The following is a 22,534-nucleotide window of genomic DNA, read 5'->3' as shown; positions in this document are numbered from 1 at the left end:
TAGACTTTTATAAAAGAGATAGTAAACAATGGATTAAAACAGTTCCGAAATTATCAATGAATCATATTGAACCAAATAATTTTGCAAAAATGAAATTAAATATGCTGTACAAGTTTTTAGTAATCATGTAGCTGCCATTGTGTATGTGTACACAAATGTCTTCTGGTTTTCTTCCAACTGAAGCTGTTGGAATTATAGATTTAATCGATAATTTTGATAAATTGTTTCATATATTAAATTCATCTTCGATAAATAATCCAAAAGAATATGGTAAAGTTTTCACCGGAAATGAAAAACAAATGCAATTTTTGGAACAAATGTTATACTTTTTAAAATGTATTAAAGTATTAAAAAGTAATAATACATATATAAAAGTAAAATGCTTTGAATGTTGGCAGATCACTATTAAAAGTATAATTCAAATTTGATAAATTTTACAAAATTATAATTTTCCATATCTTCAAATACAGATTGAATCAAGATTGTATTGAAAATTTCTTTGGTTCTGCTCGACAGCAAGGTGGTAATTGTTTCAATTCGACACCTGTACAATTTATGTGTGCCTTTAAAAAGCTATTTAGTACAAAATTTTTAAAACATTCAGAAACGCAAAATTGTATAAATGATAATGATGATGTATATAATGTGTTGAACATTATTGAAACATCATATATTACATATATTACAGATCCCACAATTCCTGAATTTCTTTCTTCATCAATACATAATATTTTAAATATTCCTGTACATGATTATTATTCAATAGATCTGCCAGAGGAAAATGCATTTAAATATGTATGTGATTTTTAAAAAATATACTGCGATACATTCATGTGATATATGTAGTAATTTTGTAAATGAAAATAAGGCTGTTTTAGATAATACTACATTATATTGTTCTTTTCGAGCCTATGAAAACGAAAACGGAGATTTGTTTGGTAATTTAAATATACCAACTAATACTTTTTGTAATTATATTCATAAATTAGAAGAAATATTTTGAAAAGAACTGTTTCCAAAAAAATATCGGTAATTATTTACTTCAGTTGGCACGAATACCGAATGTAACTTTTTAACCGCCATGTCCAAATTTTCCAAAAGACTTTTTAATAAAACTGTTTCTCCGCATGCGTATTTACTATACATTATCGCAACATAATAAGTCATGCAAAGGAATTGCACGAAAGAATATAAAACTTTTAAATGTCCTGCATTTATTAATCTTTTTCTATCTTTTTCTGCTTTTAAAATTTATCTATCTTTAAAATCTAGTTCACGTCTAGTACGTTTTAATTTTCCTTTTTTTTGTTTCATTATATTAAGGATCGTAGCTGAGATATGAATCAATGAAAAAGTTATTGCAATATTATTTCATCGCTTTTTTTTTATAATAATCTTCCAAAATAAGAAGGGAGGGTGTGTGTCACGGCGGGGCCCGACCACGAACCAGTTGTGAAAACTCGTAATTATTTTTGCGAAAAAATACCACCTCAGCCAGGAATCGAACCTGGATCTCCTGCTTACCGGGCAGGCATCTTATCCTTTCGACTACCGAGGCATGTGATGATATTTATCGCAAATAACGTGTTTAGAATAACACGTCAACAATACAATGATACATATATATATATATATATATATATTACAATATACATATATACATGTATTCTTTCGAATCCCCACGACCGGTACTCCAGAGCGATGTTGGTCTCTATAGTCTTATAACATAATTTTTATAATATAATATGTATTGTAATCTATAATTTATGAGCATAATTTAACAAAATCATCTTTTTAATTTGTTTTCTTTTTCTTTAATTTATACTGAGGTGGGTCGAATAACTGAAATATGAATTAATGAAAAAGTTATTATATTGTTTTATCGCTTTTTCTTTAACAAATTCCAATTTCTTTTTCTTTATTTTATTTCGAAATGGATTGTGCAGCCAAAATATAAGTTATGAAAAATGTTAAAATATTTTTTTCTAATGTGTGTTTCTTTTTTTTGTAACTTCTTTTCATTTTGCATGTTTCTTAATTGAAATGTTTTTTAATTGAATGTTTTTGTCTTATTAATTAATTGTTTTACATTTAATTAAATTGCTTTATTGTTATTGTGTGTTATGTTTGTATGTTAAATATTATAATTTTGTTTTTTATTTAATACAAATTAATATTAATATCTTTGTTTTTTTAAGTGCTTACATGCCACAAAGATAAGTAACAAAGGTATAAACAGATAAAAAAATTGAGGTATAAAATAGAGTTTAATATTAAATTTAAAGATCTCTTTTTTCATTAACATTTCACATATTTTATTATTTTATCACAATCATTTTTTACCTTTTCGATTTTTTTTCTTTTTCTTTGGTTCATGGGTTTTGAGGTGGATCGAGTAGCTGAAATACGACCAATGAAGAAGTTATACAGTATAATACATATTTTATATATCATGTTTTCTTCACATTATTGATTTCACTGTAGCGTTTTAATATTAATAAGTATAACGTAATTTTTTTATTTTATATAATATTTATATAAAAAGTTTAAATAAAATTATATTTCTTATGGTATTGTACAAAAATATAATCATATTTTATATTTAGAAAAGTGTATTTTTATTTTACCTGTTAATAAAATATTTACTTTCATATCTTTATATTTCAGTATCTTTCTATATATAAATTTTTGTATGTTTATTATTATAATACATAAAAAATTGTTGTAATACATAATAATTACATTTACCTACTTTTTTTTATATTATGTAACACACACACACACACACACACACACACACACACACACACACACAATATTTTTATAGTACAATATTTATATTTTTTAATACATTTACATATTTTATATTCCACATTTTTTATATTTATTTCTTCTTTTTTAATGCATTATTAATAGCATATTTTTATTAATCTTTTACATATAAGTTAAATATACTGAAAAATATCTATTAGATTCGGAAAAAATTAACTGAGACCGACTGGATTTGAACTCGGGATCCCTCGTCTACCAATCCGACACTTAGTCTGCACGACCACGACGGCTCCTCTCTGTTAGCTGTTTATATTCCGAATCTCTTTCATGACCGCTTACGGTCGTCTAATTCTTACAATACTAAGTTCCAATATACTAACTGAGTATATACTGAGTTAGAAAGAGAATAACATGGAGGATAAAACGAGAAAGAAGTTCAGATGACGACACTAGTTAACTTAGTTATTTCACGCATATGCACTCCATTTTGGTCAACACTGACATCAAAGGTACCGACAGAGAGTTGCGCTACTGTGGGTGCTTTCCAACACGTACACAGGCGACACTGTATAACACAATGTCTACATTGGTGCTTTCCATCTATGACACAGAGAGACACAGAACAACACTGCGAAACACAGCTCAATCCTAAGTTTGGCCGTGTCGGACGTCAATAGTGCCAACATATCGAGCAAAATTATTTTTTTAAGTGGGATACTAATATACATTCCGGTCATTATTGTCATTTTGGATGCGTTCCGTTTCTTGCATGATGCGCATAATGCATCATTTATCCTTGTTTAATGTATTGTGATAAGGATAAATGATACATCACGCGTATCATGCGAGAAATGGAACGCATTCTTTATTTGCAAAAAATGTCTTCGCATTGTCGCATTCGAATAACGTAGTACCGAATTCGGAATTCTTAGGTAATCAATATTCAGTTTTTTTTTATTTAAAGAACTATATAAACTTAAAAACATTACGTATTTGTTGATGACCCATTATTAGTACAAATTCTATTAATTAATATTTTTTATTGCATTAATTTTTATTGCAGATATGTTCTTTTGTTGGCATTGTAAAGGAATTATTTCTACATTAGATGATGTTAAGCATCATACTTGTTTCAAAGGAACAGAAGTTTTCCTTGAAAGAGAAAAGGAATTATATTCACCTGAAATGAATGAGATTCCATGTAATGTCAAATCGAAAAGATCATAATTATTTCACAAATATAAAATAAAGCGCTTTGTAGCCAGAAATGAAATAATCAATACATATAATTTACTTAAATTTATTTCAGTATGTATCAATAATTCTTCAAAAAATGCACTGGCAGTAATAGATAACAACGAAAAAAATGCGCTCATGTTTATGATGATCTTCTCTTACGTCACAATCTTTTACGCTCTCTAGTGAGCGTGTAGTAACTTATGTGTTCCAATTAAACTCTATAACTGTGTCTTACAGTGTCTCTCTGTGTCACACTGTGTAACACCAAACTCTCCTTGGAAAGCACCCTGTATATACTGTACCTGTGTCAACTTGTGTCACTAAATGAAAAGCACCCATTAATAGCGTAAACAATATAAAGTAACTAGGCGGAATCTGATGTTCATCAGAAACGATGTGATTGGTCGGCGCAAGTTATGCTGACGCAAGTTACGCCGCATGTGACGGCACCCTTACAGTCTTATAGCTTTATGTCATTGTAGACTAGGCTTTAAGTGCATCCCCATGGACAAGGAAATAGCGGAACGGAATAATAACGGAAAAGAAACATGGTGGGAAGCTAACCAATCAGAATGATTCCGTTCCGTTTTTTCATGACCGGGTTGCCCAGGGCAAACATTTAACGGAACGGATTTATTACGGAATACGTGAATTTAACCTATTATCGGATACATCGTTGAACGGCCCGACATAAAACCACTTTAATTGTTCTCTTCATCCGAGAAGACATCCAAAAAAATTTTTGCACAATATGATATATAATATTATTATATATATGATATTATATCATAATATTAAATATTATGATATTAAATATTTTATCTAAACTAAGACTCAGTTGCGCCAACAAAATTTTGACTTTAATCGAGACGTAAAACTTTAAATTTATATACCAAAGCAAAAGCGTAACCTAAAATGCTTTATACTAATCTTAATAAGATAAACAAATTAAAATACTTTAAGTGCTTAGATACAATAAATTTAAAGTTTTATGTCTCGATTAAAACCAAAATTTCGTTGGCGCAACTGAGTCTTAGTTTAGATAAAATATTTTAATATCAATATTTAATATTATGATATAATATTATGTATATATATATATATATATATATATATATATACATAATATTATATACCATATTGTGCAAAAATTGCTTTTTTTTGGATGTCTTCTCGGATGAAGCGAACGGTTAAAGTCCTTTATGTCGGGTTGTCCAACGATGTATCCGATAACAGGTTAAATTCACGTATTCCGTTCCGTTAAATGTTTGCTATGGGGAACCCTGCCATGAAAAAACGGAACGGAATCATTCTGATTGGTTAGCCCCCACCATGTTTCCTTTCCATTACTATTCCGTTCCGCTATTTCCTTGTCCCTGGGAACGCACCCTAAGAAAATCAACGTTATGAATTTGCTACTGGATGAGATTCGTATGTACTTGACCCGAGAAGTATGCCGATTCAAAGAATTATTATTTTAAATCATTTGAAGAATATTGAAGTACAATTGGAAAGATTTGTGAATCATTCAGTTAATTGTAATTAATTAATCATTTTTATATCGTGTATTTAGCCCGAAGAATTAATCGAAGATAAATTGGACAATGTTTCTGTATGGAATTATTTGTATTTTGTATAAAGAATTATGAAAGTGTCATTAAAAAGTTTTGTGTGAGTTATTTAGATAATTATAATTCAATATTTAAGAATCAGTAGGAAACAATAAGCCAACTCATTTATAACTCATTTGTGCGGTGTAGATACAAATCTGTATTCTATCATATTTTGGTCTCTCTCTAATAGAAGAAGGTAGGAGAAACATTAAGTGGGAACTGTGTGTATGATCCCTATAGGCCATTGCACGTAAAAAAATTTTAATCGTAATCGTAAAATCATAAGCAAATTGATCAATCAGAATCAATTATTCTCCTTACAGTCTAAAAATAATCGATTGTAGTTGGTCAATTCGCTTATGACCTTACAATTATCACTAAAATTTTTTTCACGTGCAATGGCCTTATCATAGACATAGTCCCCACTTAATGTTTCCTCCACTTTCTTCTATTAGAAAGAGAGAAAAAATCAAGTGTTGTTTCTTCTCACTTACATATGTCGCCCATTGCCTAGTATATAATATGCTCGGTCTATCTATACTATGTCTATGATCGTATCCTTTATCTTATAATAATAGTTTTTTCGAGATAATATTGAAAGATATCTATTAGATTCGGAAAAAATTAACGGAGACCGACTGGATTTGAACTCGGGATCCCTCGTCTACCAATCCGACACTTAGTCTGCACGACCACGACGGCTCCTCTCTGTTAGCTGTTTATATTCCGAATCTCTTTCATGACCGCTTACGGTCGTCTAATTCTTACAGTTCGGCCATTCTGCTATTACATTCGTCCCGAATGTACCGAGTCTTCCTCTATCGGATTTTTATCCGAAACTTGGAGCTTCTGCTCCCGACTTTCGATCACTTTCTTGAACGACCGACACGACTCCTTTGGAGTACTACTCCGCGACTTTTTTTTTTCCCGTTCATTTCTCTTGAATGACCGACACGACTTTGGAGTACTACCCCCGACTTTTTCCGTTCACTCCTGAACGATCGACTTGTCAGGTAACATAGGCTGAATCTTCTCTGAGGTAACATAGGCTGAATCCCACTTCTGAGATTGAAAGATATCTATTAGATTCGGAAAAAATTAACGGAGACCGACTGGATTTGAACTCGGGATCCCTCGTCTACCAATCCGACACTTAGTCTGCACGACCACGACGGCTCCTCTCTGTTAGCTGTTTATATTCCGAATCTCTTTCATGACCGCTTATGGTCGTCTAATTCTTACAGTTCGGCCATTCTGGTATTACATTCGTCCCGAATGTACCGAGTCTTCCTCTATCGGACTTTTATCCGAAACTTGGAGCTTCTGCTCCCGACTTTCGATCACTTTCTTGAACGACCGACACGACTCCTTTGGAGTACTACTCCACGACTTTTTTTTCCCGTTCATTTCTCTTGAACGACCGACAACGACTTTGGAGTACTACCCCCGACTTTTTCCGTTCACTCCTGAACGATCGACTTGTCAGGTAACATAGGCTGAATCTTCTCTGAGGTAACATAGGCTGAATCCCACTTCTGAGATTGAAAGATATCTATTAGATTCGGAAAAAATTAACGGAGACCGACTGGATTTGAACTCGGGATCCCTCGTCTACCAATCCGACACTTAGTCTGCACGACCACGACGGCTCCTCTCTGTTAGCTGTTTATATTCCGAATCTCTTTCATGACCGCTTACGGTCGTCTAATTCTTACAATATTTTGTCACAAGTCTTTTTTTTATCTATGTTTTATGAAATCGCGAAACCTACAGACTCGGACTTTGCAATTTGGCTCTTAAAATAACATAATAAATAAGATTATCTGCACTATTGTACTATAATGTAGTATCGTTGCAACTTCGAAAGTTCCGTCAGTCCCGGTCTACAATAAGTGAGTTATTTTATTTAAGTCTTAATTTAAGTCTTAAGCCGTAAAAAATTGACCAATCATAATCAAAGAATAGAAGAATAATCGACTTTTCAATTGCACTTCATAACTCTTCATACAAAATACAAACGATTTAAAATAATAATTCTTTGAACCGGCATACTTCTCAGGTCAAGTACATACAAATCTAGATGGGTGCATTCGTTTATGCAATCACTATCGCAGATGTCGTTCGTTTACTCCGGGGAGTGTCTCAGATGCGCACATTTTCAATCGGACACACCACTCACATCAGCCGATGCCTAGGAATTTTCTAGTGAGCCACCTATCAAAAATTTTTTTATTTAATTGATAATGTGTCCGATTGGACCTCACCCTATCGGAAGTCCTGCTTTGAATGCTCTGCTTGCAGTACTGCGTAAACGAACACCAAAATGAATTTTATTAGATTAATAAGAAGCGAAAAGAGTCAGAAACAAATAATTGATCCAAGTAAAATAAGAATAATAAGATATAATTAAAATAAAAATAAAATAAAATAAAAAAAATAAGAAAAAATAAGAATCAAAATAAGAAGAAATAAGAAAAATTAAGAATAATAAAATATAATACAAAAAATTAATATCTAATTTTTAAATAAAATTCATAGATTAAATATTTTTTATAATATCCATTATTTATATCAATTAAATTTAATATCAATAAAATATAATATATATATATAATCATCGATTCGCGAGATAATCGACCATATCACTTAAAATGAAACATATATATATACACACGTTATGTATATGAGTGTATATATATATATATATATATGTGTGTGTATATATGTATGTAGGGTGTTTCATTTTAAGTGATATGGTCGATTATCTCGCGAATCGATGATTTTATTGAAAAATTTTTCGAAAGAAAGTTGTATCGCTTGAAGGTGGACACACGATGGAAATATGAACTTGAGTGATCTTGTCAAAATCAGGTCAAGGTCATTAATGTATTTTTAAATGAAAACCTCTATTTTTTATTATATATTCTTGTAGCTTATTTCGAGAGTTGTCCAAAACACTATAATAAAGTTACATTTCATTGAGTACTTTCCGAGTTATAGAGCTTGAAAGTTATAGTACTGCCGGCGTTATCCATGTACGCATGTGCGGGATTTTTACACACGCGCGTTTCCGCGATCTATCCACTACTTGACATACGCTCACGCGCACGGAATTGAGTTCAATCCTTCCCAATTAAACGATTCAACTTTCCTCTTTTCTTGTATAGCTTTTTTTTTAATTTTTTTTACATTAGTGGGCTTTTTCAAAGCTTTTTCCAAAATGGCCGCTTACAGTTCAAATGAAATCGTTGATATTATTCTTGTGCTTGGTGAAGCTGGACGAAATTATTAGTAGAGCAGAAAGATTGTATCGTAATAGATATCCATTTAGATGACATCCAAATGCAATGTAGATAAGAAGAATTTTATTACGAGAGCGTAGAAAAATCCGTAAGAGAAAAAGCAAAAATGCTGACGTTAATGACCCGCGTGTATTAGCAATGCTAGCAATGATAAACTTGAATCCTCATATTTTGACTAGAGAACTGCAATGTAATTTAGGAATTCCTTATGTCACTGTGTAAAGGATTTTACAAAGATATAAATTCCATTCCATATTACTTTAATCCAGATATAAGTGAAGATATAAGTGAAAATGATATGAGGCTAAGAAAATAATTTTGTCATTGGGCATTATAATGATAAAAGAAGATCCACTTTTTTCCAGTATGTTCTCTTTAGTGACGAAGCCTCATTTCATAACAATGGACAACTCAACAGGTATAATTGTCATTATTAGTTCACATACAATCCTCATTGGACTCAATTGATAATCAACATCGTTGGAGTTTAAACACTTGGTGCGGAATTGTAAATGGATATTTGATTGGTCCATACTTTTTTGATAACCGCTTAAATGGGGAAACTTACCTTTCTTTCTTACAGAATAAATTGCCTAAGCTTTTAGAAGAAGTTGATCTTGCTTCAACAAAAAATGTGGTGACAACAAGATGGTGCGCCACCCCATTCTCATCGTATTGTGACGGAATACCTCAATAACATCTTTCATGAAAGATGGATAGGGAGGTGTGAATATATTTGATAGCCTCCACGGTCTCCTTATTTAACTTCGTGTGATTTTCTTTGTGGGGCTACATAAAAAATATTGTTTACAAAACTCCGCCGACATCTGCAGGAGACATGAAAATAATGTTTGTGAACTAATGTTTGTCGTAGCATTCCTCAAAATATTTTAACAGTAGAAAATTTTAAGAAATGGTTGAAGCTATGTCTGCAAAAAAAATGAAATTCCATTTGAACATCTTATCAACGGCTAAAGACATATCCGAATTGATTTTGCCTTAGTTGGCCGGATTAATGATCGGTCTTGCCTTAATTGGTCGGATCAGTGATCAGTCTTGCCTTAGTTGGCCGGATTAGTGATCGATCTTGCCTTAGTTGGCCGGATCAGTGATCGGTCTTGCCTTAGTTAGCCGGATCAGTGATCAGTCTTGCCTTAGTTGGCCGGATTAGTGATCGGTCTTGCCTTAGTTGGCCGGATCAGTGATCGGTCTTGCCTTATAACTTAACAAGTACTTAAGTAACCTAACAAGTACGAAAAGTAACTTTATTATAGTGTTTTGCAAAGCTTTCGAAATAAGCTACAAGAATATGTAATAAAAAATAGAGGTTTCCATTTAAAAAAACGTTAATGACCTCGACTTGATTTTGACAAGGTCATTATTCAAAGTCAAGTCCACATTTCTATCATGTATCCCCCTTTCAAACCATATAACTTTCGTTCGTTTATTGAAAAATTTTTCAATAAAATCATCAATTCGCGAGATAATCGATCATATCACTTAAAAACACCCTGTGTGTGTGTGTGTGTATGTGTGTGTGTGTGTGTGTGTGTGTGTGTGTGCGCGCGTGTGTGTGTGTGTGTGCGTGTGTGTGTGTGTGTGTGTGTGTGTGTGTGTGTTAACATACATACACACAGGGTGTCCCAAAACTCCCGCATTTGAAATACAATACGTGATTTTTTATGCTAAAAGAAACAATTTTTTCCTTTAGCAAAATTGCGTGCGACGAGTAATTTTTATAGTGGATCAGATTAAAAGTGACGAATGAGCGCGCGTATGTGCGTAGCGGTCAGGGCTGACGCGCGTTCTTCAGGCCGGCGCGGCTTAATACTTAATCTTTGACGACTTCACGTACTATATCGTTTAAAATATGATAAAAGTTAACAAAATAAATATTGTTTTATTCTTTAATGATTTAATAAAAAAATTGTCTGATTTCGTAACATTATCTTGAAATAAAAATAAATGTAAATAATATGTTGTATGAACAGAGCGTTTTATTATTTTAATTATTGTGCAATTGCATATAACAATAAAAAAATACTGAATTTACCGAATTATTTAGACACTATTATAAAAAAATCTAGTTTTTGACTTTTCATAATTACATACTCACGTAATTAATAAGTATTCGTTAAATTCAGTATTTTTTTTATTGTCACATGCAATTGCACATATGACAATAAAAAATAATTAATATAACATGCTCAGTTCATATACCATAATTTACATTTATTTTTCTTTCCAGATAATGCTACGAAATCAGACAATTCTTTTATTCGTTATATAAAGGATGAAAACAATACTTATTTTGTTAACTTATATTATATTCTAAACAATACAGTACATGAAATCGTTAAAGATTAAGTTCCAGGCCGCGTCGGTCCTGACCGCTACGCACATACACGCACTCATTCGTCACTTTTAATTTGATTTACTATAAAAACTAGACGTCGCACGCAATTTTGCTAAAAGAAAAAGTTGTTTCTTTTAGCATAAAGAAACACGTAGTGTACTCCAAATGCGAGAGTTTTGGGACATCCTGTATATATATATATATATATATATATATATATATATATATATATATATATACAGGGTGTCTGATATCGGTTGTATCACCTCTCGTAGACAGGTAGAGCTAGTAAAACTGAGTAGAAAAGTCCTCTACCATTTTGCAATTTTTGCAATAGTTAACGAGCTATTAATTTTTAAAAATCACCATATTGCCTGGTTCATCGGTAAATGCAAGCGCGCGATAAGATATTCTCGCCCGGCAATCATCATTGCTAAGCGCGCGAAGAATTGTTTTCTTCAAACGGCAATAGCTACGTACGAGCGGCGCGGTCGCGTGGTATCGCCTACGTTTTTTCAATGAGAAGAAATAAAAATATTAAAGCTATCGTTTCCGCACCACCTTGCGGTAGATAGCATTGTTTTAAAAGTGGTATTCTCAGTAGGTCTAATCCATTCTCATTATTGAATGCAGAAACTGCTCGAAGTGTCGTTCTCGTTCTCGCAAACAAAGCTCGGCTCTTCGAGCAATATTACGCGTCGCGCAGTGCACCATTTCCGGCGTGATGGAATTGAAGACGGCAAGAATTGCTTCTTGTACGTCGTTTTTATTACCCTCACACCTATGCTCGATTAGATCTTTGACGTAACCCCAAACAAAATAATCGAGCACGTTAAGATTCGATGACCGCGCCTAAATGATTGGGCCACCTCGACCCATCTATTTCTCCGGATAAGGCACGTTTAAAATTTTGCGTGTCTGACGAGAAAAGTGCGCAGGTCCCGTCATGCTGGAAAATAAGCTTGTCGCGTTCACAAAGAGGAATGTTCGAGAAGTGTGGATAACTCATTTTCCAGGAAATGTGCGTAAATGTCTCCTATTAGACGCGGCGGGAGGAAATACGGACCAATCTGAAAATTATCAAATGAGTAATTAAAAACTGCATGCGAGAGAGAAAGAAAGAGAGAGAGAGAGAGAGAGAGAGAGAGAGAGGAGGGAGAAAATTATTTACTTTATAAATTTACTTATGATTCGGTTCGCTTTCCTGCCCATACATTAATGGACCAGCGATACTGAAACGCGTCTTGGCGAACGGCGTGCGGATTTTCGTCTTCCCATAATAAAAAATTATGGGAGTTAAAAACGCTGTTCGATGTGAAGATCGCTTCGTCCACAAGATGCGGTCGGGGAAAAGAGCATTGCGCCGATACTGCGCGAACGATCCTACGTATTTCACCGACAATTAAAATATTTATTAAAAATAGTGCCAATATTAAATAAAAATAATGAAAGTACCTTCACAAAAATAGACGCGTTGCACTTCATCTCCCGTAAGAAGTTGTAAATGATACTCGTTGAAAATGATACGAATGCAATCCGTTTTGGCGAAGAACATGGTGTACGAGACAAAGCGAGTACACGAGCTACACGGCGCACGCTGTTTTTTGAGTTTTCCTCAAACGTTATATTATAATAGGTATACTATAACAGCTATACTAGGCTAACCCAGGATTCTAATCCAAGAACTCCGAGGGGGTGCGGGGGGGAACTCGTTGGCGCGGAGGGAGAGAGAAGGAGGAATGCTTCGTCAATGATCCTTTAAAATGTGTCGCCCAGTAAGGAAGATAAGATAATAGAATTTAGATAATAATAATAAACAAATATAGAATGAAGCGTCAATACATGATGATGTTTCCGGTTTAGATAAGGGACAAGGAAAAAAACACTGACGATTGTACGTATCGCGACATGTTAAGAAAACCGCCAATAAATTCGACTGCTATAAACTAAAATTTAAAGAGAAAATTGCTAATAATGTGTTGCAATAGAGCGATGACAGGGGCGTGCCCGGGAGGGCCCGGGTCTATCGTTGCCGCCACCCCCACCACTGCCGTGTTCTCATATCATCTCTTTTTTCTTTATCTACTATCTCTCTCCCCCATCGCGGCTCTCTCTATTGTATACCTTCTATCACTCTCTTATTACGAATCTTATTCGTACAATTATTTTTTTAGATAATTATTTTTTTATGGCGGGACAAAATACATATTTTGTATATATTAGATGTACACAAAAGTTCTGAACATTTTTTTGTAAAATTCTATCTTTATTCAAATATCTTAAAAACAAAAAAATGTTAATCAGCGAAATATTCCCCGTTTGCATCAACGACCTTTTGCCATCTTTCGGATAGCTTGCGAATTTCTTGACGATAGAAGCTCAACGGCTTCGAAACGATAAAGTCATCAATGCATTTTCGTATCTCTTCAAATCTCACGAAATGTGTATCAGCCAAATGATGCTGCAGCGACCGGAATAGGTAGTAATCGGAAGGCGCCATGTCTGAGCTATACGCCGCGTGCGGGAGAAATTCCCAGCCTAATAGATATGGTCCTGAGTCGCTTTCGCAATGTGGTCGAGCATTGTCATGAAGCAAGATCACTTTACGACGTTCTTGGCTAGTAAATTGCCCCTTTTCTTCTAATGCATCAATTGGTCAATTGTTGTTGGTAGCGGTCTGCCGTGATTGTTTGTACCGGTTGTAACAACTCATAATACAACACACCTTTCCAATCCCACCAGATACAGAACAAAACGTTCTTGGCGTGGATATTGGGCTTTGGCGTCGATGTTGAGGGTTGACCAGGGTCAACCCATGATTTTCTACGTTTATCATAAAGAATCCACTTTTCATCGCCTGTAATGATTTTGTGCAGAAAATCTTTTTTCCGGAACTTTGAAAGCAAAGTGAGTGCAGTGTCACGCCGACGATTTTTGTTGTCTTCGGACAATTCATGCGGAACCCATCTGCCTTCTTTCTGAACCTTTCCCATCGTATGTAAACGTACGGAAATGATTTGCTACGTAATGCCAAGCTGTTCTGCAAGCTCCTTTTCAGTTTGCGCAGAGTTTATATCCAGCAGTGCTTGCAATTCGTCCGTTTCAATCTTTTGAGGGCATCCAGCACGCGATTCATCTTCAAGACTGAAATCTCCCCGAAATTTTTGATACCATCTTTTACATGTAGTATGACTTACAGCGTTCTCTCCATATGCAGCACAAATCATTGCAGTGGCTTCAGCAGCATTTTTCTTCAGATGAAACGCGAAGTGGATGGAAAATCGAATATGCTCTTTTGTTATTGCCATCGTGAACACTACTGATTTTTGAGGTTATGTGCATCAAACGCCAAACCGTATGGCATTTTAGAAGATCAAATGTCAATGCTTTAAAACCGCAAAAGGGCGGGAAGATATATAAAATTTAAATTGTTATTTCGGTTGAAATCTAAAGCTCAGAACTTTTTTGTACACCTAATATATTTATTTCTATATAAATCGTATAAACACATTTTGATTTAAGTACAAAACTATTTTTCATTCACATTTTTTTTTTTAATATAAAATTATTAATCTAAACTATATTATACTTACACATTTCTGCAGATATTTCCTAATTATTTTCGTAGTTCAGTACGTCAATTTCATCCAACCAATAAAATATTTCTTCATTATTTATAAACTCTTCTACACATTGCACATATTGACTCGCCGCTCTTAACATAAGTATTATAATATCTTCCCGCACTCAAAACAGTGTTGTTTTAGTTCGCTATTGTTTTCGGTAACTTTACATAATCATGCCACTCTCTCATTTTGTCAAAAATCTGATGAATTCCTACATTTTCTAGATGTCGTTCCAAGTAACAATTTTCATAGAGACGTCGATAGGGTTGTTTCTTTTTCTGATAAGTCACTTCTTGATAAATTGCTCTTATGCACATTGTCGTTTCTCGTAATAAAGCCTGGTATGTTTCAGGATACTCTTGTGGAATCATTCCATCCCAAATAAGAAGGGAGGGTGTGCGTCACGGCGGGACCCGACCACGAACCAGTCGTGAAAACTCGTAATTATTTTGCGAAAAAATACCTCAGCTAGGAATCGAACCTGAATCTCCTGCTTACCGGGCAGGCATCTTATTCCTTCGACTACCGAGGTATGTGATAATATTTATCACAAATAACGTGTTTAGAATAATACGTCAACAATACAATGATACACATATATACGTATATTACAATATACATATATACATGATTCTCTCAAATCTCCACGACTGGTACTCCAGAGAGATGATGGTCCTATTCTCTCGATGGATGCAGGTCGGACTGTAGCGGCGACACTCTCCAACGCCATTGGCAACTATACAAATAATCCTCCTGGAGCACGACAGGAGAGATTGCATCAAGCATAGCTCGAGCCATAAAAAAATTTTTTAAATTATTTTTTTTAAAGAATGAAACTGCCTGCGGAGGAAAAGCTCCCGATGGGCGGCTTTTCCTCCGCTGGCAGTTTCATTCTTTAAAAAAAATAATTTAAAAAATTTTTTTTAACTTAATCTATTTCTATTTTATTATTCTATTTTCACATAAAAAATTTTTGAAATTTTTACCTGATTTATTTGTTCTTGAAAATTTCAGTTAACTTCGTTAATTTTTCTTGCGATCTTTTTTTCTCTTCATTCTTGCACAACTGAATGTTTACTGATCATTTAGTCGGCCTAACTATGAAAATTTGTAGGATGTAACCTGAACTTATCTGAAGTGACGTTTCGTTTATATTTCAATATAAGATTCATTCTTTTTGTTGTTCTTCTTTATCTCTTCCTGTTGTTATAATCGCGGGCGACGAGTTTTGACTATAGTCGATTGAACATCAGAAAAAAAAAACCATGTATTGAATCGTTGGAATGTTGGAGTAGTCAACGTAAAGGAAAGAAATAAAAAACATATTTCGTATATTATATTTATTTTATTCATGGTTATCTGATCACCAATTAAACAATTTGAATACATTTTGTAACGCGCAATTAGTATAATAATATCCGCATCGCATAGTATTATCAGCATCTAGATTGTTCAAAGAATCTACATCTTCGTAATCCGCATCCAGGGTCTCGATGTACACGCGCTCTCGTTCATCGTCCAAAAGTAAATTCCACAGCCATTTTCATTTTTCGTGTCTCTTGATATATATGACAGCATCGTCGTTGTCGTCGTCTTCTCTCATACCATGCACAGCTTTTGTAATCAAACTCTTAGTTTTGCTGTACGGAACCGTTCCGTCATTCTATCGCAGTCTATGGTGATAATGTATTACCCAGCGTGCGCGGGACTTGTTGGCACTTGCGAGGAAATGCTACGGGCTTGCGAAAATGTAGTGAGAGAGAACGGTCCGTTCTCTGAGAGCAGCAAACTCTTTTACGACAAACTGTCCTCCAACGAGGAAACCTTGCAGGTCTACGAACGTTGGCACAGACATGTTGGCACAGACTGTTGTCGAGAAGAAGACTGTGGCCGATTTTGATGTATCGTAGATTTTATTGTCTCTCTTATATATCAGCGCTGCAATTTATGTCATCTTACGCACTACATTGGACAGTGGATTATATTCAATTACGCGGTCATGTATGATGAGACAGGCGGTAATATTTGCTAGTACATTCTTTTTGAACTCAAATTTTAATCGCACATCTACGGTGCTCTTGATAGACTCATTTTTCGCAAACAGTCAATGGTTGCACAACAAAAATTCTCAAAGGTATCATAGTTATGTAATGATTTGCGGTATGGTATTTTATTAATTTGATAATAAGATGTACGGAAGCGCAAATACATGTCATATAAGACAGCATATGTTTGTCAAAGTCTTCAAGTAGATTCAGATCATCATACGGATAAAATTCTGAGTTTAGTAAAGTTTTATGTTGGTCAATTTACAATTGTCGAAGAAATATTTATGTGCATTCATGTTATTTTTTTTATTAGTCTGCACAGCAAAAATGATGTATCGTGGCTTCTCGAGCTGAGTCGCAGTTTTGATAGCCCAGGAATGTTTCGCCATATTCGGCAATAAAGGATATTCATATAAATCTCATAAACTCACATACAGATCGTTTACTTTCCAAAATCCGCAGCATGAATAGTTTATTGACTTCGTTCAACATAACGTGAGGCATTCGCCATTGTACTTTGAATAATTCAAATATCAGTTCCATCACAGGATCTCTCAATTGATCCAATTGCCAACAAGGCAATTATTATCATTGAACGCTCGTATCAAAATCAATTTCACAATTTATGATGAGCGTTAATTATCACACATTTGTAATGTGCGCTCAACATATTGTTTGTCTTCGCAAAAGCTAAACAATATGTTGAGCGATACACAAAAATTAAAGTATCCATCAGCTGTCATTAGAGTTTTCGCGTTATAGCCAGTTATGATAATTCCAGCATTCCACGGAGCTATAAAGTTGTCACTTGACAACAATGGATAGTTCTTTAGAAGACTGGTCACTCTAACGTTTCTATTGCGATTAATCTCTACACCATTGAGTTCATATCGAATTTCATTAAACGCGATGCAATTATTTCCCAATACTAGATCAGATCAACTTCTTTATTCTTCGTCAATCTTCCTTCAACGTAGAGAAAACTTTCGGACGGCAATGCGTACAAGTCTTGCTGTTGTATGGGTATTGTTATTTCATCGCTATGTCCAAATGTTGTATTAACATGGATTATATGCGTGAGTCTCCATTTTGACAATGCGGTCGTCAAAGATCGGCTGACCTCCGATGTTCAAGATATCGGCCATCTCAGATTGGTCATCTCATACGATGAATCCCAATTTCAAAAATTTAACGTTCGATGCGTTGAGCTTCTTCCTCTTTTTGACGCAGCCGAATGAGCGAATATTGTCGATCGGTATTTTCTTTGTAAAGAATGCGTTATCTCTCTGCACGTACTTTGCTTCGTTCAACACGAGCATCTCAAATGTCAGACTCGTGTTATCGCTGTCGCCATTGTATGTGCAATCTGATGGTGATCTCTTCTCTTCTAAAATCGAGCAATCGTCCGTTCTGGTCAACAATGCATATCATTAGCTCCGTAATGCTCCGAGCGATGACTGGCAAGTAAATGATCTGCATCGGCTTTTTCGATCTTATATCCTGGCGGCATGCTCGGCGAAAATTCGTGTACACACTTTTGTTGCTGCTGTACGCGCCTGCGGTAATGTTGCACTCTACGAATAATGTTTACATTCATTATGTTGATCGATACGTCTGATTCATGCCATTTTCGCGGTTGTAGTATACGCTTTGACGAAAAACTTAGCAGCGATCCAATGTTGTTGGGCTTGTTAAAATTTATTCTGTAGGCGCATTTAATTTGGCATCTCATCATGTTGCGTAATTTGCGCGAAGCACTATCAGCTATTCTCCAATCTTACCATCGCCGCGCGCAGTGTCACCGACGTTGCCATCGAACGTGTCGCATCGCGAACGTTTCCGTAAAATCTTACGTTTTAAAAATTCATTTATGGCCTGCAGTTTATACGATTCCTCGGGAATCATAATTACTGCATCGTTTTTGTCAAAATAAAATGTATTGTTCAAAGCGTTTACATTCCGTATCGTGTGATAAGTTTCCAAAATTGCTAAACCTAGCTCGTAATGATCGTTGCTCGAATCTATGGCTGGCAATAGTTTGCTGTGAGAACGCTGCTTTTCCCGTTCAGCATAAGCGTCAGTAACATGATGGAAACAGCATTCAACGAATACTGAGACGTCGCGTTTTATCGGATCTTTTAAATTCACGTGTGTCAACCATTTGAAGAAACCACAGGCACAGCTCAGTCCGCAGACGCTCTGATAGTACGTCTGATAGGACGTTTGATTGTACTCTATCGTCGTAACACTGTCTCCGAAATATCGCACCCGTTCCTCGGGCGATCGAAGATTACCGAAACTGTCGAAATACACGACGTGATCGTTCCTCTTTACGTACGCTATCCAATGAGTACTCATCGTATCGTCCAGATTTATGATACCGCTTTCCTTTTGACCACTAAACAGTAATGCGTTACGCATGAAAACATCTTTGAAGTACGATACGCGCATACGCTTCGCCAGCTGGTCCAATTATACGTTGGTGGTTATACTAGTGGTTATACTAGTAGGTATTTTTATTGTCTCTTTATTATCTCTTTGATGTTTTTTTTTCTTTTATCGCCGTTATGCCTCGTTCGCCTGAATGAGTCCCCATTGCGCAGCGTTAGAACGTTAAAATTTATCACTTTTTTGATTAGGAAATCTGTTACAGCGACTCGATACAGCGCTGAAAAAGTGTTAAAAATAAAAGAGTTAAAAGTGTTATTATATTCGAAGTGCAAGTTGCAATCTTTCGCCTTACTAAATTGATGAGTCTATCATATACTAAAATGATAAATTCTAGAAAGATTAGCAAAGACCTCAACGCAAGGATTGGGTGTGAAGTTTTCGCTGATCCTTTCATTTTGTTACAAATATAATTTTGTGTTGTTTTCGTAATTAGTTCTGTGATAATGGGAGGAGTTTCGTCCACTGGACTCCGAGTAGGGGGCTTCGCCCCCTGGATCCCTGACGAGGGGACTTCGTCTCTTCGATCCCCATTCGGGGGACTTTGCCGCCCAAACCTTCCTATCGTGCGTACAGAGTCACAACGCATGCTCAGTTTGCTGCATTATGTCGCTGTGACAGATTTCCTAACCAAAAAAATCAATTTTAACGCTAATATCTCGGTTTGTGAGGCAGACCGCCGCGTTTTTTTGGCCAGATTCTTTTATCTATTTATCTATTTAACTATCCGTGCGTCTATTTCCCACTATGTCCGATTGGCACTGTGTCCGATTGTTACTGTCCAATTGCAATCACCGTGTGTCCGTTTCCTACTGTGTCCGATTGACACTGTCCGATTGCAGCTATCGTGTGTCCATTTCCTACTACAGTAGGATACATTTGATTAGTACTGTGTCCGATTTTCAATGTGTTCGATTGCCATTGTGTCCGATTTTCACTGTGTCCGATTTCAACCACCTTGTCTCCGTTCCTTATTGTGTCCGTTTGGACCTGTGTCCGATCCATTCAACTTGCTGTGTCCGATTTATTCTGTGCGCAATTGGAACTTCCCTGTCCGCCTTTGTACAAATCCGTACAAATATGGAACGAGATATAATCCCTATCCGTATTTGTACGGAGTGAGATACAGTCCCTGTCCGTGCGTTTCCATCGCGCGAGTGTGAGTGTTGCAGTTCCTCGAGCTGATGTCGCGCGGCTTTTCTGTTTACCGCTTTTGCTATGCTGGCCACTCCGCCGATCAAGAATCCAAGTGCGCTCAACATTGGCAGAATCGGTAACGCGCCGCCTCGTTTCGCCGTGAGAAGTATTCGTTTTTTTTGTCGGCTTTTTCCTTATCTTCGCTTTCATGTTCATGCCGATCTTGGTCTTGGCTTTCATCGCTGCTCAAATGACTAGTGGCAGTTTTCTCGTCCAGAGTCGAATCTCTCGCGATGACGCATCCTAGGATACTTTATCGGCAAATATTTTGTCCGCCGCGTGTCTATCGGCGAGATCGTTACTTCGAGAATACGCAATGTCGTGTTCATGGCACGCCGCGTCCAGTGGATTTATGCCCGTTTCACATCTGGTTAATCGCTTTTTCAGCCGAGTATCCGGACTGCAAAACTGATAGCCGGAAATATGTAACGAAAAGAAGCGCGTCTATCGCTCGATTGAGCAGACCTCCAACGCAACCTCATTCGTTCGATGTTGCTGCTGACATATGCTACAATCCTTTATCTTCGGTGCGAGACCGTCGATGTGCGTGCGTTGCCATTGATGATTGATTATAATGCTCGATACAGCGACGATAGGTTCGCACCTCCAAATCCGCATTATTATATACTCTGGAAGCTTGTTCCGTGGTCACGTGGTCAATATAATCGCTACACACGCGTAACAGTATAACCTTCGTATATATTGCAATTGCTCAGCGCTCAAGTCCCGAATATTGGAAGGATGCGACAACGCGAGATACATTTTTACTACTGAGCGATTCGCGGTTTCGCGCGCCTATAAATAAGCGTTTAATTGAACTTAGGTAACGCAGTGTGAATATGAAATTCATGCGGCAGTCGCTGACGATATACGTGAACTGCGACGAGAAAACGCGAATGATGGGGGACATCGCGACAAAGCGTAAGCATGAAATGCTACCGAGTACTATACGCGCTATCATTTGCGATACGTCGAATTGCGGTAAAATCAATGTTTTCATAAGCCTACTCAAGAGTCCGCACTGTGTACGTTTCGAGAACGTATACTCGAAGTTGTTACAACAACCAAAATATCAATATCTCGAAACTTTATTGACATCGATCGACGAAATCGGTTACTTTACGTTCTCCAACAACAGTGACATCATTCCACCGAGCGAGGCACGTCCCAATTCAATCTTTGTCTTTGACGATGTTACATGTGATAAGCAAGATGCTATAAGAGAATACTTCTCGATGGATCACCGAACGTCGACTGCTTCTATCTCTGTCAGACGTACGCAAAGATACCTAAATATGCGCAACAATGCGAACCTGCTGATTTTATTTGAAGGATGGCACCAACTTGAAACATGTTTACAATGATCACGTGAATACCGACATGTCGTACGATGAATTCTGTGCGTTATGCTGGCAACTGGCAGCGCGAGTACGGATTCCTAGATAGATAAAGACAGTCCGCTTATCAATGAGCGATACAGAAAAGAATTTAACATGTTTGCGGTACCATAACACCATTAGTCGATGTCGATACGTCAACTAGGCAACATGGATAACATCAAAGATCATGAAAAAATAGCGAAGCAGATTGCGAAAATGAGTGATTCGGTTCGCAAAAAATATCGTGCTTTGAAAACTGGTAAAATAGATAAAGATGTAGCGTTAGAGAGACGCTTCAAACCATCGTCGAACTTCTAAAACAGATTGTTGAAAATATCGAGGAATCTCAGTCGATTAAGAAAAGAAGCTAATGTTGCAAAGAATATCAATATTAAGAAAAAGAAACGTGAAAACAGCGATAATAACGATACTACTATTAACAGAGATTCGTACTGGACGGATGATTGAAATTAACGCTGCCTAAAAAGCAACGTACAAAACAATTGAACACCGCGTCAGATTCATTCACCGTGTTCGATTCTACACCGATAGAA

At 35.8% G+C, this 22,534-nt stretch overlaps 1 long non-coding RNA gene across 5 annotated transcripts in view; it reads left to right on the top strand.

Annotated features, from left to right (window-relative positions):
- LOC112552379 (uncharacterized) overlaps nucleotides 1-22,534 on the top strand; it is a 49,479-nt gene that overhangs the window by 3,154 nt on the left and 23,791 nt on the right. For 2 of the 5 annotated variants that reach the window (XR_016140479.1, XR_016140477.1), the window contains exon 6: nucleotides 2,199-2,610. The exons of the other annotated variants lie outside the window; for them this stretch is intronic. This is a non-coding gene — a long non-coding RNA (uncharacterized LOC112552379). Of the gene's footprint in view, nucleotides 1-2,198; nucleotides 2,611-22,534 lie in introns of those variants that run through there. 5 annotated transcript variants of the gene reach the window in all.

Source organism: Pogonomyrmex barbatus, unplaced genomic scaffold (genome assembly GCF_055798465.1).
Source record: "Pogonomyrmex barbatus isolate J1 unplaced genomic scaffold, ASM5579846v1 scaffold5, whole genome shotgun sequence".
In the NCBI taxonomy this organism is placed as follows: domain Eukaryota; kingdom Metazoa; phylum Arthropoda; class Insecta; order Hymenoptera; family Formicidae; genus Pogonomyrmex; species Pogonomyrmex barbatus.
This window is presented reverse-complemented; position numbering and strand designations above follow the sequence as displayed.